The sequence below is a fragment of the Schistocerca gregaria genome, chromosome 3 (genome assembly GCF_023897955.1).
Source record: "Schistocerca gregaria isolate iqSchGreg1 chromosome 3, iqSchGreg1.2, whole genome shotgun sequence".
NCBI lineage: Eukaryota > Metazoa > Arthropoda > Insecta > Orthoptera > Acrididae > Schistocerca > Schistocerca gregaria.
In genome coordinates, this window is record NC_064922.1 from 840,525,817 (window position 1) to 840,543,506 (window position 17,690).

Below are 17,690 nucleotides of genomic sequence, written 5' to 3' on the forward strand. Positions count from 1 at the left end.
GTCGTAGCAAATGACGCAGCTGAAGGTTATGCTAAACTATCGTCTCTGCAAATGAGAGCGTATGTAGTCAGTGAACCATCGCTAGCAAAGTCGTCTGTACAACTGGAGCGAGTGCTAGGGAGTCTCTCTAGACTAGACCAGCCGTGTGGCGGCGCTCGGTCTGCAATCACTGATAGTGGCGACACGCGAGTCCGACGTATACTACCGGACTGCGGCCGATTTAAAGGCTACCACCTAGCAAGTGTGGTGTCTGGCGGTGACACCACATGAATAGTTCATAAAATGTCGAAAGGAGAGAAATTTTAGACACTAGGGAGAAATTACGAAGGAAGTCCCACAAGGTTCAATTTTGGGTCCACTCCTATTTCTTAAACACTGACAGAACAGAAATTGCAACACCAAAAGAAATTGTGCGACATAAACGAAAGTTGGTAGTCGACTTTCTTCTCTGAAAGATGATGTCCGTTCGAATTTCGCGTCAGTAGCATTAGAGTGACACTAGTGACAGCACTACAAGGTTGCAAATAAGGTGTGCTTTAAAATACACGCTGTAACGGTGATGATCGTTAGATATCTTTGAGATTGCATTTGGTGAATTGATCTTGGTCAAGAATGCCTCTAAGGTGACAAAGAGGCCATTATGGAAACCTCACTGAGTTTGAAAGTGGTTGTGTAAAAGGACTAAGAGAAGCCGGATGTTCCTTCTACAATACTGCAAAAAGACTTAGTAGGAACGTTCTCACTGTACATGACTGGTGACAGCGGTGGTCTCGAGAATGAACAGTCGCAAGAAGATCGGGTTCTGGACAGCCACGTGGCACTACCGAGAGGGAAGACCATTATGTTTGGTGTATGGCTCTAGCACGTCGTACTGCATCTGCTGCAGCAAATTTGAGCAGCAGTTGGAACAACAGTAACGCAGATCAGTGCCAAACCCCTTGTAGCGTGCATTCCACTGACCACAAACCACCGCCATTTGCAACGTCGGTGGTGTCAAGCGAGAGGTCATAGGAGGATAGGGTGGAGATCAGTTGTGTTTTCTGATGACAGCTGATTCTGCCTGAGTGCCAGTAATGACTGTCTATTGGTTAGGAGGATCTGCAACCAACCTGTCTGCATGGTAGACACACTGGACCTACACTAAGAGTCATGGTCTTGGATACGATTTCATATGACAGCAGCAGCACTGTCGTGGTTATCGCATGCACCGTGACTGACAATTTGTATGTCAGTCTGGTGATCCGACCAATCGCGCTGCCATTAATTAGAAGGAATTCTAGGGGGTGTTTTTCAAAAAGATTACGCTCACCCCCAATTAATCTACAGAGTTTCGACACATTGCTTTGGCTTGCTCGACCACCAGATCACTCTCCAATCAAGCTCATGTGATCTGTCTCCAATCGAGTACGTATGGACGATAATTCTAGAGCAATACATAAGCAGCCTTAACCGTCCCGGTATTGACCCACCTAGTGCAACAAGTATGGTACTCCATCTCACAAAGTGACATCCGGCATCAGTAAAACACAATGCATTCATGTTTCTATGCCTGCATTCAACATTCTGGCGGTTACACCGTATATTAATGTACTAGCATTTCATATTTACAATGGCTTTTCTCTCTCTTACATTAACATGTTATGTGACCAAATTAATCACTTACATATGGTACCTAGAGAAATATATTCCCGGAATTTCATTACACTACATTAATTATTTTTTTATGAGATGCGATTTTCTTTTCGGCAGCGCACATTTCCGGAAAAAATGCAGCATACTCAAGGACAAGGGCATTCTGTTTACAAATTGTATGACAGGTTTTTCATCACTGAAAAATGTAAAGAAACTGGTTCTCTACTTCTGAAAAAACCTTTTAAATAATAAAACATGACCTATACAAGGAATCTGATTACCCCTGTTAATCATGGACGAAAAGAAAAAAAAATTGGCATACTCTTTGTCAGAACGTGCAGAATCTTATGTGAGGCCAATAAGACGTCAGTTTTCATCTAAATGTGGTATGCCAATATCTACATAATAAAAAAATAAATTAAGTAATTCAGTACAATTGTTATATAGATGCGATAAATCACTTTAACGGGGGCCAAATGAACAGTTAAGGTCAATATAATTCGAGTAAACCTGCAAAAGTAAAAACAATTGATTATAGGAGCCTACATAGACATCGCGCATCTGCTAGATGCTCACGAAATACGTAATTTTGTTTTGAAGCTGACAGCCAATGAGAAAATAGGTGCAGTTTTCTAGCAGTAATGGCGGACAGCATCAGCTGGTAATATACGTAATTTTATAGTAGCTAATTTTGCTATACAAAAAATAAATTATGTATTCCCTCGAAAAGAAGTTACAAACAAGCATTAAAAAGAAAATTATAATGAGCAGCAAAATGTCTGAGAAGAATTTTGAAAGAAAATTATTAATTGAACTTTAATTTGGCGGGTTTTCAACACTGTCAACAAGACGAAATAATGGAAAGAATATTTATTGGAAGTAAAAAAAAATTGAGATATTGTGACAGTATTTTTAAAATAGATAATTTAACTGCAATCGTCTTTCATTTTGAAATGAGAGAGAGCGTAATAATTTTCTTTTAATGTCTTAACTGTTGCTGTAGGCAGTGCGATGACGTCAGCGGTTGTCCGCGCGGACGATGTGTGAAGTGAATCCTAGTTCGTGGCGTGAAGATAATGATGGATCCCCCTGTTTCATTAATATTCCAGTTACGGCGGTGGTCCACGTCTCCGTTGTAGTCGTATCAGCTGGCAGCACTGGTGCTATAATAATAGTTCCAGCGTGTGCGTTGTCGTTACGCACGCGACGTTTTATTATTAAAAGTTTATTAATCACGCTGTGCGGATAGGTCGGAACTATGCAATGTCTTTAGTATTTACGATATATAGCCGGTTAATGCCAATATTTCGCACAGTTCTTTCACCGTGTTGCCACAGAAAAACAGTCACATGTGTTTATCACTATAACAGTCCGTTAATCATCAATTCAATTTACGTCGTCGTCTTTAAGACAGTTTGGATGATATAATAAATGTTTCTTGATCAAATCACGGCACTGTTCTTTTACTTGACATGTTGGTTAGTTCCACTTTCACGCAATTCTAGCAGTTGGTGTCTCCACACGACAATGGTGCCTGGTTCACGGCTAATTGTCACAAGTTCACACAGTATGTAAAATCGTCACCGCAAACACTCGATATACTTCTCAGGGTTTACTGTTCACTCAATAATGCACGATCTCTTGTTAACACAGCGGACGTACTGTAATTAATTGTTCCTCCGCGTACCACCATCTTTCACGCCGAACTTTGCAACGTTTTTCACCCGCGAATCGACCACGATACCACACAAACTGGCACATTATCTCCCGATAGTCGTTCGCTCTCTCTCTGACACAGTACTTCTCTTAGCCTGGCCAAAGATTTACAAAGCATATAACACCACAGTATTCATATTCGTACAATATAAAATATAAAACAGTAACAAAATGAATTAAGAAACAATGTGACGTATGAACAAATTAAGAATAGTTAAAATAAATAATACATATGTACTATGACAAGGTAATGCACAAAAGAAAGAAAAAATTATCGACTTTCGGGGAATGCAATGTCTTTTCAGAGAGTGTACTGAATGATAACAAATTTAACTCGCATGTCACAGTTGTATCATTAGAAAGAGTACCTCCTTCTGGCTTTCTGCGAGGGATTGTCCCAAGTATCTTTGGCTTTTTGGTGAATTTCGGCAATGGTTCTTGCAGGCCCTGGAGAACAAGTACGTTTCCCCCTCACATGCACCATATGTGTTGAATTAGTGAGGGAAATGGTGATCTTGCTGGCCAGGGAAGTTGTACACCAAGAAGAGCAAGATGTTTCGTAGCAGCCATATGTGGATGTGCATTGTCCTGCTGAAAACGGACATGACTCTCCTGTCGCAAAAATGTAAGTATCATGGAGATGACAGCCTGTGCAATGCAGCGTGCACTGGTTACTTTATCCTACAGGAACAACAAGTGTGATCACGAGTTGTAACTTATGCCCCCCTCCCCTCCCCCTCCCGCCCCCTCCCCCCACAATGAAATCTGGGATGGGACTTGTGTGTCTTGGCCAAATGCACTCTGGAACAGGCAGCTCATCACATCTACGACATACACGTTTACGTCTATCACAGACAGAACCTATTCTCATCACTGATAACAACATAGTAACATTCCTCTCTCTCCAGTCGACTCTTTCACGACGCCAGAGTCGCCGATATTGGAATGATAGTGGTATTAGGCGTATCCTAGCCACATTCACTTGTGTTAAAAAGTCCTACTGGGAGCAAACGGTTCCCAGTTCTACCCAGTGACAATACAGTTGCGTCATGTGAGCATGATTTCGTCCATGGATAATACTGATGATCACTTGGCATCTGTTCCGCCTTACCGACAAGCGCCGGCACGAAGATGAATCACCTCGAAGGGAACGATCTGTTGATACGTAATCATCAGCATGGTTTCGGAAAACATCGTGCAAGTAATGGCCGCTATCGACAGGGGATCTCAAGTTGATTCCGTATTTCTAGATTTCCGGAAAGTTTTTCACACCGTTCCTCACGAACGACTTCTAATCGAGCTGCGGGCCTATGGGGTATCGTCTCAGTTGTGCGACTGGATTCGTGATTTCCTGCCAGGAAGGTCGCAGTTCGTAGTAATAGACGGCAAATCATGGAGTAAAACTGAAGTGATATCAGGTGTTCCCCAGGGAAGCGTCTTGGGACCTCTGCTGTTCCTGATCCATATAAATGACCTGGGTGACAATCTGAGCAGTTCTCTTAGGTTGTTCGCAGATGATGCTGTAATTTACCGTCTAGCAAGGTCATCCGAAGACCAGTATCAGTTGCAAAGCGATTTAGAAAAGATTGCTGTATGGTGTGGAAGGTGGCAGTTGACGCTAAATAACGAAAAGTGTGAGGTGATCCGCATGAGTTCCAAAGAAATCCGTTGGAATTCGATTAATCGACAAATAGTACAATTCTCAAGGCTGTCAATTCAACTAAGTACCTAGGTGTTAAAATTACAAACAACTTCAGTTGTAAAGACCACATACATAATATTGTTGGGAATGCGAGTCAAAGGTTGCGTTTCATCGGCAGGACACTTAGAAGATGCAACTAGTCCACTAAAGAGACAGCTTACACTACACTCGTTCGTGGGATCCTTATCAGGTGGGATTGACGGAGGACATCGAAAGGGTGCAAAAAAGGGCAGCTCGTTTCCTATCATCACTTAATAGGGGAGAGAATGTGGCAGATATGATACGCGAGTTGGGAAGGAAGTCATTAAAGCAAAGACGTTTCTCGTTGCGGCGAGATCCATTTACGAAATTTCCGTCACCAACTTTCTCTTCCGAATGCGAAAATATTTTGTTGAGCCCAACCTACATAGGTAGGAATGATCATCAAAATTAAATAATAGAAATCAGAGCTCGAACAGAAAGGTTTAGGTGTTCGTTTTTCCCTCGCGCTGTTCGGGAGAGGAATGGTAGGGAGATAGTATGATTGTGGTTCTATGAACACTCTGCCAAGCACTTAAATGTGGAAATATTTTGTTAGTGTCCAGGTGTGCAGGGAGAAATGATCATCATAATAAAATAAGAGAAATCGTAATCTCGCACAGAAATACTTAAGTGTTCGTTTTCTCCTGCGTGGTGTTCGAGGGTGGAACAGTAGAGCACAACTTGATGATGGTTTGATGAACCCTCTGTCACACACTTAATTTTGAATTGGAGAGTAATCATGTAGATGTAGATGAAGAATGTAAGAGCAGAGAGGGCTGTCAGGCGACGTCAGCCAATAGCCCGCTGACAAGGACCACACCATGACAGGAGCGGGCTCTAGCCGAAGAGCATATAAGCGCCGCTTCAGCCAGCCTCGGCCTGATAGTAGAACCGGCATTAGAAGAGGCCATAGAAGAGCATCATCCTAATTGTCATACTAAGACTTGTTCCTTATATTAATTGCTTGTATGGACATTGTATATAGTGAAGAACATTTGCATGTCACCCATCGCTTGCGACACCGTTGTAAACCAAAGTTAAGTATTGTCAATTGACTTTATTTTCATAAAAAACCATTAATGTGATTTGCTGGAGTTGTTGTATAACTATATGAGAAAGCAGCATTCTTTAGGCACCCTATAAGAGACAAGTGGGCAGGATCGCACATCATCGACGACTGGGGACGGTCGGTAAGTGAGTTGCAAGTCTTTCCAGTTTACACCACACCTGGCGACTTGCGTGTCGAAGATGATGAAATGATGATGAAGGCAACACAACATCCAGCTCCTTGACCGGGAATCAAACCTGAGACTGCTGCATGGCAGTCAGATGTGCAGAGCACTCAGCGAAGGGGGATGGAACCTGGATGATGTTCGGTTGGTCAGTACTGCTCACACAATGAATCGACCTTGACGTGCGCCTGTATTATGCAGACGTCCAGAACTTGGTCTACAAGTGTGAGAAAGTACTACAGAGCACTGAACACCAGCAGGACAATGTGTCCAACATGTGTAGCAACCTGTCGATGGATCTATCCAGCTTTTTACAGGCCCGCAATACGACCACGTTCAAATGTCTGAAGCTAATAAACAGGAGTTTGTACTCATCAGTGTGGCATGTTTGTACTCTAGAACGAATGTTGTAAACACTGTTTACCTCTAAACCCACCAGAGTTGCTGCCTGCAAAGTCAAAACAGACGGTCAATAGAGAAGTATCTTGAACGCCAACAGATCGCCGATGACCATGACAAATGAAACACTAACACTACAACCTCTCAGTATGCACCTATTATACCCCGGTGGCACTGAACACAGTCATTGAGGGTGTTGCATTATTTTCTGGCAGTCCATATGTGAATGATCTTCCACTTGTAAATAGTCTTCACGGGTGTGCAAATCCCACACTATTTCCTCGGAGCAACTGTCCGACATCATCAGGTGGTTGAACCTCGCTGGTGACTAGGTACGACTGACAAGATCCGCATATCGACGCCGCTGTATATAGAGCACGCGCGTGAAGATTGCGCATTGCAGATAGATGGCTGCAAACTCAAACGCCCTCTGCCGGGAAACGCTGAGCGGCCGTTCCGCGCGTGCGCTGACGCCGTGTTTACTAACATGCTGCCAAAGTTATGACGGGTCTATGATCGAAAGTTCTTTGCTTTCTCGTCGTGATTTAACAGTAGCCAATGCAGGGTTCCAGGCTGTAATCAATTGAAATCCCGCACCCCTGTTGATAAGGTTATCAGCTGTACGAATATGTATTGCTTCCTTAATGACGCAATCCCAGAAAGAGGGCGCTGGGGATAAAACATCCGTCATTTCATAAATCATGTGATGTCCTGTGTTCAGAAAGTGTTCTGCAATTGCCGACTTCTCCGGTTGGCGTAGGCGTGTATGACGCTGATGTTCATTGCAGCGTTCTTGTACTGTGCGACATGTCTGAACTATACATGCCGCCCCACACTGACAAGGAATCTTGTACACACCACGTTTCCTCACACCGAGATCATCCTTCACCGAACCTAACAGGTTCCTCAGTTTTGCAGATGGTCGGAAAACACACGTGATGTCATAACTTCCGAGGACTCTTCCGATTCTTGACGACATGGCACCAAACTACGGCAAGAAGTCCAAGGTGGTGGGTGTCTTCGTATCTTCATTCTGCTCCATAGATTGAACTCGCTTGGGCCGGAATGCATTACGTATCTGTCTCTCAGAATAACCGTTTTGACGGAAGACTGTCTTAAAATGTTGCATCTCACTCGACAGACTTTCAGAGTCAGACACCACACGCGCTCTATGAACTAGCGTACGTAATGCACTACCGCATTGTGCTGGGTGATGGCAGCTTGTGGCCTGCAAATATACACTCCTGGAAATGGAAAAAAGAACACATTGACACCGGTGTGTCAGACCCACCATACTTGCTCCGGACACTGCGAGAGGGCTGTACAAGCAATGATCACACGCACGGCGCAGCGGACACACCAGGAACCGCGGTGTTGGCCGTCGAATGGCGCTAGCTGCGCAGCATTTGTGCACATCCGCCGTCACTGTCAGCCAGTTTGCCGTGGCATACGGAGCTCCATCGCAGTCTTTAACACTGGTAGCATGCCGCGACAGCGTGGACGTGAACCGTATGTGCAGTTGACGGACTTTGAGCGAGGGCGTATAGTGGGCATGCGGGAGGCCGGGTGGACGTACCGCCGAATTGCTCAACACGTGGGGCGTGAGGTCTCCACAGTACATCGATGTTGTCGCCAGTGGTCGGCGGAAGGTGCACGTGCCCGTCGACCTGGGACCGGACCGCAGCGACGCACGGATGCACGCCAAGACCGTAGGATCCTACGCAGTGCCGTAGGGGACCGTACCGCCACTTCCCAGCAAATTAGGGACACTGTTGCTCCTGGGGTATCGACGAGGACCATTCGCAACCGTCTCCATGAAGCTGGGCTACGGTCCCGCACACCGTTAGGCCGTCTTCCGCTCAGGCCCCAACATCGTGCAGCCCGCCTCCAGTGGCGTCGCGACAGGCGTGAATGGAGGGACGAATGGAGACGTGTCGTCTTCAGCGATGAGAGTTGCTTCTGCCTAGGTGCCAATGATGGTCGTATGCATGTTTGGCGCCGTGCAGGTGAGCGCCACAATCAGGACTGCATACGACCGAGGCACACAGGGCCAACACCCGGCATCATGGTGTGGGGTGCGATCTCCTACACTGGCCGAACACCTCTGGTGATCGTCGAGGGGACACTGAATAGTGCACGGTACATCCAAACCGTCATCGAACCCATCGTTCTACCATTCCTAGACCGGCAAGGGAACTTGCTGTTCCAACAGGACAATGTACGTCCGCATGTATCCCGTGCCACCCAACGTGCTCTAGAAGGTGTAAGTCAACTACCCTGGCCAGCAAGATCTCCGGATCTGTCCCCTATTGAGCATGTTTGGGACTGGATGAAGCGTCGTCTCACGCGGTCTGCACGTCCAGCACGAACGCTGGTCCAACTGAGGCGCCAGGTGGAAATGGCATGGCAAGCCGTTCCACAGGACTACATCCAGCATCTCTACGATCGTCTCCATGGGAGAATAGCAGCCTGCATTGCTGCGAAAGGTGGATATACACTGTACTAGTGCCGACATTGTGCATCTCTGTTGCCTGTGTCTATGTGCCTGTGGTTCTGTCAGTGTGATCATGTGATGTATCTGACCCCAGGAATGTGTCAATAAAGTTTCCCCTTCCTGGGACAATGAATTCACGGTGTTCTTATTTCAATTTCCAGGAGTGTAGATCTGTATGCGTTGGCTTTCGGTATACGCTGTGTCCCAAGGTGCCATCTGCTTTCCTTCGTACCAAAACATCAAGAAAAGGTAGAGTGTCATCTTTTTCCACTTCCATAGTGAAGTTAATATTTGGATGGAGCGAATTTAGATGTTGAAGATACGTAGGTACAGTATCCAGTCCATGTGGCCACACCACAAACGTTTCGTCAACATACCGCAGAAAACAAGAGGGTTTGAGAGTGGCTGACTGTAGTGCTTTATCCTCAAGGTATTCCATAAAATAACTGGCCACCACAGGAGAAAAAGGGCTCCCCATGCCGACACCGTCCACTTGTTCAAAATATTGGTCTTGAAATAAGAAGTATGTTGAAGTAAGCACATGTTTAAATAGTGCCGCTATGCCCTCCTCAAACTTGTTACTAATGAGCTCTAAAGAGTCCTTCAAGGGCACCTTTGTAAATAAAGACACAACATCGAAACTTACTAAGAGATCCGATGATTGCAGTCTAAGAGTTTTCAAGCGACCTATGAGATCCTCAGAGTTGCGAATATGATGGTTGCACTTGCCTACGAGAGGTCCCAATAGCGACTTCAGATATTTGGCAACAAAATAAGTGGGTGCTCTGATGTTGCTCACGATAGGGCGCAGAGGCCCCCCATTCTTATGGATCTTGGGTAGGCCATAGAGTCTAGGAGGAACTGCAGATTGTTGACGTAAACCCTTACCGACTTCCGCTGGGATCGAGCTCTTCCTGATGAGTTTGGCGCCATCTATCTGCAAATTTTTGCGCATGCGTGGTTCCCGCGCCTGCGCAATCTTCACGCGCGTGCTCTAACAGCGGCGTCGACATGCGGATCTTGTCAGTCGTACCTAGCCACCAGCGATGTTCAACCACCTGATGATGTCGGACAGTTGCTCCGAGGAAATATTGTGGGATTTGCACAAAGTCATCCGGCGGCACACCCGTGAAGACTAGTGAAGACTATTTACAACATATCCGCTGGGAGAGCCTGAAGAGTCAGATCTTACACTTGACATTCATTAAGAAAAAACTGATACTTTTTGCTGACGGTGCTATAGTGGCTATCACCAAAACAGGTGGTTCAATGTCAGACCTGTATCGTGACGTCTTCAGGCACGAAGCGCTGTGATTTGTCTGCTTCGCAGTTTTGTTCCACACACATACTGTAGCAGTGAAGGTCGCCGCGGTGTGTAGTTTCAGCGATCCCGTGCGATATCATGTGATCTACATCTACATGATTACTCAAGTGCCTGACAGAGGGTTCATCGAACCATTATCAAGTTGTGCTCTACTGTTCCACCCTCGAACACCACGCAGGAGAAAACGAACACTTACGTATTTCTGTGCGAGATCCGATTTCTTTTATTTTATTATGATGATCATTTCTCCCTACACACCTGGACACTAACAAAATATTTTCGCTTTTGGAGGGGAAATTTGGGGGTTGAAACTTCACGAGAAGGTCTCGCTGCAATGAGAAACTTTGCTATACTTTGTTATAATGACTGCCACCCCACTCGTGTATCATATCCATGACACTCTCTCATATTTCGCGATAATATAAAACGAGCTGCCCTTCTTCAATATACTCCGTCAATCTTATCTGATTCTGAGTCCACGCCAAGAAGTAATGCTGCAAAAGGGGGCAGAGAAGCGTAGTGTAAGCAGGTTCTGTGGTAGACTTGTTGCATTTTCTAAGCGTTCTCCCAATAAATCGCGTTCTTTGGTTAGCTTTGCTCATATCATTGTCGAAGTGATCGTTCTAATTTATGTTATTCTTAATTGTAGTCCATAAGTTTTTACGTGAATTCAAAGTATTTGGGTTTTTGTGATTTATCGTCTAACTAAATTTAGCACATTCCTCTTAGTATATAAGTGTATGGCTTCACACCTTTTATTATTTAGAATCAATTATCACATTCGCACCACGCAGATATCTTGTGTAAATCACAATTGGATTTGTTCATCACGTGACTTTAAAAGACGGTAAATGGCAGCATCATCTGCAAAAAAATCTCAGAGGGCTGCCTGCATTGTCTTCTAAGTCGTTTGTGTAGCTCATGAACAGCAGAAGGACTTAAACACTTCGGGGCACGCCAGATATCAATTCTCTTTTACTCGATGACTTTTCGTCAGTTACTAACGAACGGTGACCTTTCTGACAGGAAGTCACGAATCCATTCGCGCAACTGAAACGGTACTCCGTGGGCACGTAATTTGCTTAGAAGTCGCTTGTGAGTAATGATGTCAAAAACCTTCTGGAAATCCAATAATATTGAATCATCTTGACATACCCTGTCTATAGCGCTCATTACTTCCTGTGAATAAACAGTTAGCTGCGTATCTTAAGAAGGTAGTTTCTGTGTCGTTGCTGGCTGTTTGTCAATAAATCGTTTTCTTCTAGGTAATTCATAATATACGAACATGTTCCACAATCCCACTGCAAATTGACCTTAGTGTTATGGGTCTGTAATTCAGCAGGTTATTCCTATTCCATTTCTTGAGTACTGGTATGACCTGTGCAACTTTCCAGTCTTTTGGTACAGATATTTCGACGAGCGAGCGGCTATATATGACTGCGAAGTATGGAACTATTGTACCACCGTACTCTGAAGGGAATCTCATTGGAATACAATCTCGATCGTACGCCTTTCCTTTATTAAATGATTTAAATACTTCACTATGTCCAGGATATACACTATGTGATCAAAAGTATTCGGACACCCTCAAAAACATACGTTTATCATATTAGGTGCATTGTGCTGCTACCTACTGCCAGGAGCTCCACATCAGCGACCACAGTAGTCATTAGACGTCATGAGAGAGCAGAATGAGGCGCTCCGCGGAACTCACGTACATGGAACGTGGTCAGTTGATTGTCTGTCACTTGTGTCATATGTCTGTACGCGAGATTTCCATACACCTAAACATCCCTAGATCCATTGTTTTCGATGTGATAGTGAAGTGGAAACGTGAAGGGACACGTAAAGCACAAAAGCGTACAGGCCAACCTCGTCTGTTGACCGACAGAGACCGCCGACAGTTGAAGAGGGTTGTAAAGTGTAAGAGGCAGACATCTATCCACGCCATCTGACAGGAAAACCAAACAGCATCAGGATCCACTGCAAGTGCTATGACAGTTAGGCGGAAGGTGAAAAAACTTGGATTTCATGGTCAAGCGGCTTTCATGCGCTACACTTTACGCCGGTAAATGCCAAACGACGCCTCTCTTGGTGTAAGGAGCGTAAACATTGGACGACTGAACAGTGGCAAAACTTTGTGTGGAGTGACGAATCGCGGTACACAATGTAGCGATCGGATGGCAGGCTGTGGGTATGGCGAATGCCCGGTGAACGTCATGTGCCAGTAAAATTCGGAGGCGGTGGTGTTATGGTGTGGTCGTGTTTTTCATGGAGGTGGCATGCACCCCTTGTTGTTTTGCATGGCACTTTCACAGTACAGCGCTACATTGATGTTTTAAGCACGTTCTTGCTTCTCACGTTGAAAAGCAATTCGGGGATGGCCATTGTATCTTTCAACACGATCGAGTACCTGTTCATAATGCATGGCCTGTGGCGGAGTGGTTACACGACAATAACATCCTTCTAATGGGCTGGCCCGCACAGTGTCCTCAACTGAATCCTATAGTACACTTTTGGGATGTCTTGGAACGCCGACTTCGTGCCAGGCCTCACCGACCGACATCCACACCTCTCCTCAGTGTAGAACTCCGTGGAAAATGGGCTGGAATTCCCCAAGAAACCCTCCATCACCTGCTTGAACGTGTGCCTGCGAGAGTGGAAGCCGTCATCAAGGCTAAAGGTGGGGCAACACCATACTGAATTCCAGCATTACCGATGGAGCTTCTAAGTCATTTTCAGCCAGGTGTCCGGATCCTTTTGATCACATAGTGTATATGTCTAAGATACCGATGTGGGCAATTGTTCTTGATTCGAATTCTGGAATATTTACTTCATTTTCTTTGGTGAAGGAATTTCGGGGAACCCTGTTTCGTAAGTCTGCTTTATTGTCACTGCCATCGGTAACATCAGGTTTGCGATCGTGCTGCGAACATATTGATTGGGTCTTGCTGCCGGTACACTTTCCATAGAACTAGAATCTCTTTGGGCATTCTGCCAGATTTCGAGACAGTGTTTCGTTGTGAAAGCTATTAAAACATCTGACATTGAAATTCGTGCTAAATTTCAAGCTTCTGTAAAACTTCGCCAATTTGGGAGATTTTGTGTTTTTTTCAAATTTCACATGTTTTTTTTTCGTTGCTTCTTCAACTGTGTTCTGACCTGTTTTGTGTACCATGGGGGATCAGTACCATATCTTATAATTTTTTTTGGTAAATGTCTCTCAATTGCCATCGATACCATTTCTTCTTAATTCAGACATCTGGTCTACGCACACGCAGCCACATTCGAAGGGCCGGCCGCTGTGGGCGAGCGGTTCTAGGCGCTTCAGTCCGGAACCGCGCTGCTCCTACGGTCGCAGGTTCGAATCCTGCATCGGGCATGGATGTGTGTGATGTCCTTCCGTTAATTAGGTTTAAGTAGCTCTAAGTCTAGGGGACTGATGTCCTCAGAAGTTAAGTCCCATAGTGCTCAGAGCCATTTGAACCATTTTTTAGATTCGAAGGAATGGGGACATTCTGTTAGGAAGGCGTGAAGAGTATTTTTATCTTCTTTTCTAAATAGGTATATTTTGCGCTTGTATTCGGTGGTTTTGATCGCCACAGTATTCGGTCTTGCCACAAAGACCTTGTGCACACTAATACTTGTATCCATCATGATGCCTGCTATTTGCTCAGGATTATTTGTTGCTAAGACCAACGGCATTGCAGCAGTAGTAACATTGGTTCTCATTAGAGCACCGAAGTTAAGCCCTGTCTGGGTTGGCTAGCAATACAGAAATTGAAGTACAATTTTTTCACTAGTCAACTTTTCGAGAAGTCTTTTGCACGTCGTGGACGCGAATTGTATCACACCACTGCAAACCGGTTTTCTTTGTACCCTACCAGAGTGGTCCCTTCGATTAATACCAACTATTATTTTGCCACGCTGACGTCCATTAAATTTCGTTATGGCCTTGCCTCAGCAGTAGGGCTAGCAATGTGATTTACAAACAATTTCCAAGCAAGTACCATGTAAATGTAGGACACCTGTGGCATAAGAAACGGTGTATACTACAGTATTATATGGCAGATAGAAGGTGGCAAATAAAAACAAATGTGCCTCGACCCAGAATCGAACCCTCGACCTCCTGCATACTAACCCAAAACCGCCATCCAATGCACGAACTACACAGCACCACAGCGATATCCTGTCAGAGGTAGTTACCATACATTTGATTACAGTGTTGTCAGGTTGTCAATCTTTAACGTCCGTTTACTGTCGGAAATATTCGCAGGGTGAAATTTTTTGAGAGACATTTTTGTATTGCTGTTATGTGAGGAATCGCGTTGTGAAGTCAGAGTGCGGGTATTATTCTAAACCCTGTACATCAAAATTCTGAAAGTTTATAGATGCAGGTGATACGTATTTTATAGCTAAAATATTAAATAATTTCGGGGGAAAAATTGAAATACCGTAAGGGGAGTGAAACTGTTTCGCCTGTGAAATGAAAAATGTCATCACAGACTAATTTTGCGTTCTGGGTGACCGCCCGGATTGCTATTGGCAAGCGAGGTGCACTCAGCCCTTGTGAGGCAAAACTGAGGCGCTGCTTCACTGAAAAGTAGCGGCTCCGATCACGAAAACTGATAACGACCGGGAGAGCGGTGTGCTGACCACATGCCCCTCCATATCCGCATCCAGTGACGCCTGTAGCTGAGGATGACACGGCGGTCGGTAGGTACCATTGGGCCTTCAAGACCTGTTTGGATGGAATTTAGTTTTATTGCTGAGAGGTCAAGTATGTTTTCGCAATCATTTACACTAGTTTAACACGTTCACTTGTGCTTCCAGTCTTCCCCTGGAAAATGCATTGTCTTGTGTTTTGCAGTGAGCGTAATCCAGGAGCAAGGGCATACAAATAGTAGGCTACTACAGCGGTCAGTGTGCGTAAAGTGCGACAAGACATCCGACAAAAAACCAAAGTTGTCGTATACAAGATCGTGAAATTTTACCAACTGATCTGGCTAACAGTGAAGACGCCAAGAATTGCACAAATTCATAAACTGATAGCAAAATCTAGTGATAGTTTCAAATGGCTCTAAGCACTGTGGGACTTAACACCTGAGGTAATTAGTTCCCTAGACTTACAACTATTTAAACCTAACTAACCTACAGACATCACACACATGGATTGGAATCTGCGACCGTAGCAGCAGCGCAGTTCCGGACTGAAGCGCCTAGAACCACTCGGCCCACAGTGATAGTTTCGAATCGATTGTATTTTTTTTCCTTTATTGTAATTTTAATCACCTCATACAAGGCGGACTGGCAGCAGCATATTACCCTGCTCTTCAGCCTTGAGTGGTACAATAACATGACATATAGGTGGCACAGGCAATACAATAAAAACGGCGGGCAAAAAAATGTAGATACAAAAAACAGTAAACATGAAGCCGTTCACGCTGGATGAGAAAAAACACTAACACTTGTTGACACAGCGCACATAACACGGATGACTGCGACGGCACACGTGAACAGTGGTGGCGTGACGGCGAAAGGACACTGAACACAAAACGAAGGCTCACACACGAGACACTGATGGCGATGGTTTCCGGCGCGCGAATGTTCACTGAGCTTGTGCGAGTCCGGGGACCTGCCAAGGGAGGGGGAGGAGGAAGGGGAGTGGGACAGGGAGAGGGGAGGGCAGATGCCAGGGGCAAGGGAGACAGGGGGAGGGGAGGAAAAAAAGGGGGGGCCGGGGGAAGAGGGGTGGAGGAAGGGGACGGGCGAAAAGGAAAGAGAAGGGAGGGAGGGTGCCAAGTGGAGAGGCCACAGGAAGTGGGGGCGGGTAGGATCAAAGTTGATAGGAGGGGTAGATGGAGGGGAGGAGGACTTCATCAGGGAGGGGGAGCTCGATTGTATGCCGTATTAGCTGTGTAGTAACACTGGCAGAATCTTCGGATGTGAGCACGTGTTTTGGTTCTCCAAGAAAGCGATGTAAACGAGAACATAAATCTAGGGAGGGTGATCTCCGTGAAAAAAAGATTTAATTGTGCTGGCTCACAGACCTCTGCTCTTCGTCTTCTGCATACACTTGTTTTTCGATTCAGAAAATGTAATAACGGACAATTAATTTTAACGGACTGCAGAGACATTACAACGACAAGAACGCCATCTTTGAGTGCAATGCTCTTCTTGTGTGCTGAGGACAGTAGGCTTTTATAGACTTACACAGAACTTAGGTTTCACAAAAGCACAGAAACAGATGTATTTTACTTGACATCAACGGAAATAGTGGTCGGAAACTACCTACAATTACTTTCCTGACCGCATATCAGCGTCTCGTATGATGAATGCAGTGATTAAGGGTCTTTAGCAGCTGAAAATGAAAAAAAAATTCGCGAGGTGGGGAGTATTCTCGGTGTTACGATGGCGAGCCGTCTAACAGAAATCTTGCCGATGACACATAAGTACTCGAACGTGCCACACAAGGAGTCTCTCGTAAATAAATTGCGTCCATAGCTGACGAGATACGGTAATCATGTCTCAGATGTTACCAAAATTAATTTTATAGGTTTCTTTCTGAAAGTTTCTACAAGGTCCAACACAACGCAAAATTAATCGGTGACGACGTTTTTCATTACAAGGCGAAACAGAGTCACACCTCTTATGGTGTTTTAAATTTTATCTCGAAATTATTTTATATTTTCACTACAAAATACGTGCCACATCCATCTTGAAACTTCTACAAAGTTGACTTTTTTCACTCTAAATATGTTAATGCTCCTTTTGTTTCCACATTCTGAACTCAAAAATTATTTTCTCTAGAAATTTCTTTTTTTTCTCACAACGACTGGCAAGAATTTTCTATTGTAAAATTATCCATCATATCCTAGGCTACAAATGCAGACTGATAATATTTTTTTAGGAATTTTTATTAACGTTTTGATATTATCACTAACTGACAATGCTGTAAGAAGATGAGATAATCGTCATCTATCTTGTTTCATGGCGACCACTATGGTGTCATAGTACATCCCATTAGAGAGAAACAGAAGAGCTTATTAATGGTGTTTTTCAAAGAACTGTTACGTGATTCTCTCAAAATGAACACTCCCTTAATTTTGAGAAAACACATTATATTTAGTTCTGGACAACAGACAGAGTCATACCAATAATTAATGAAGC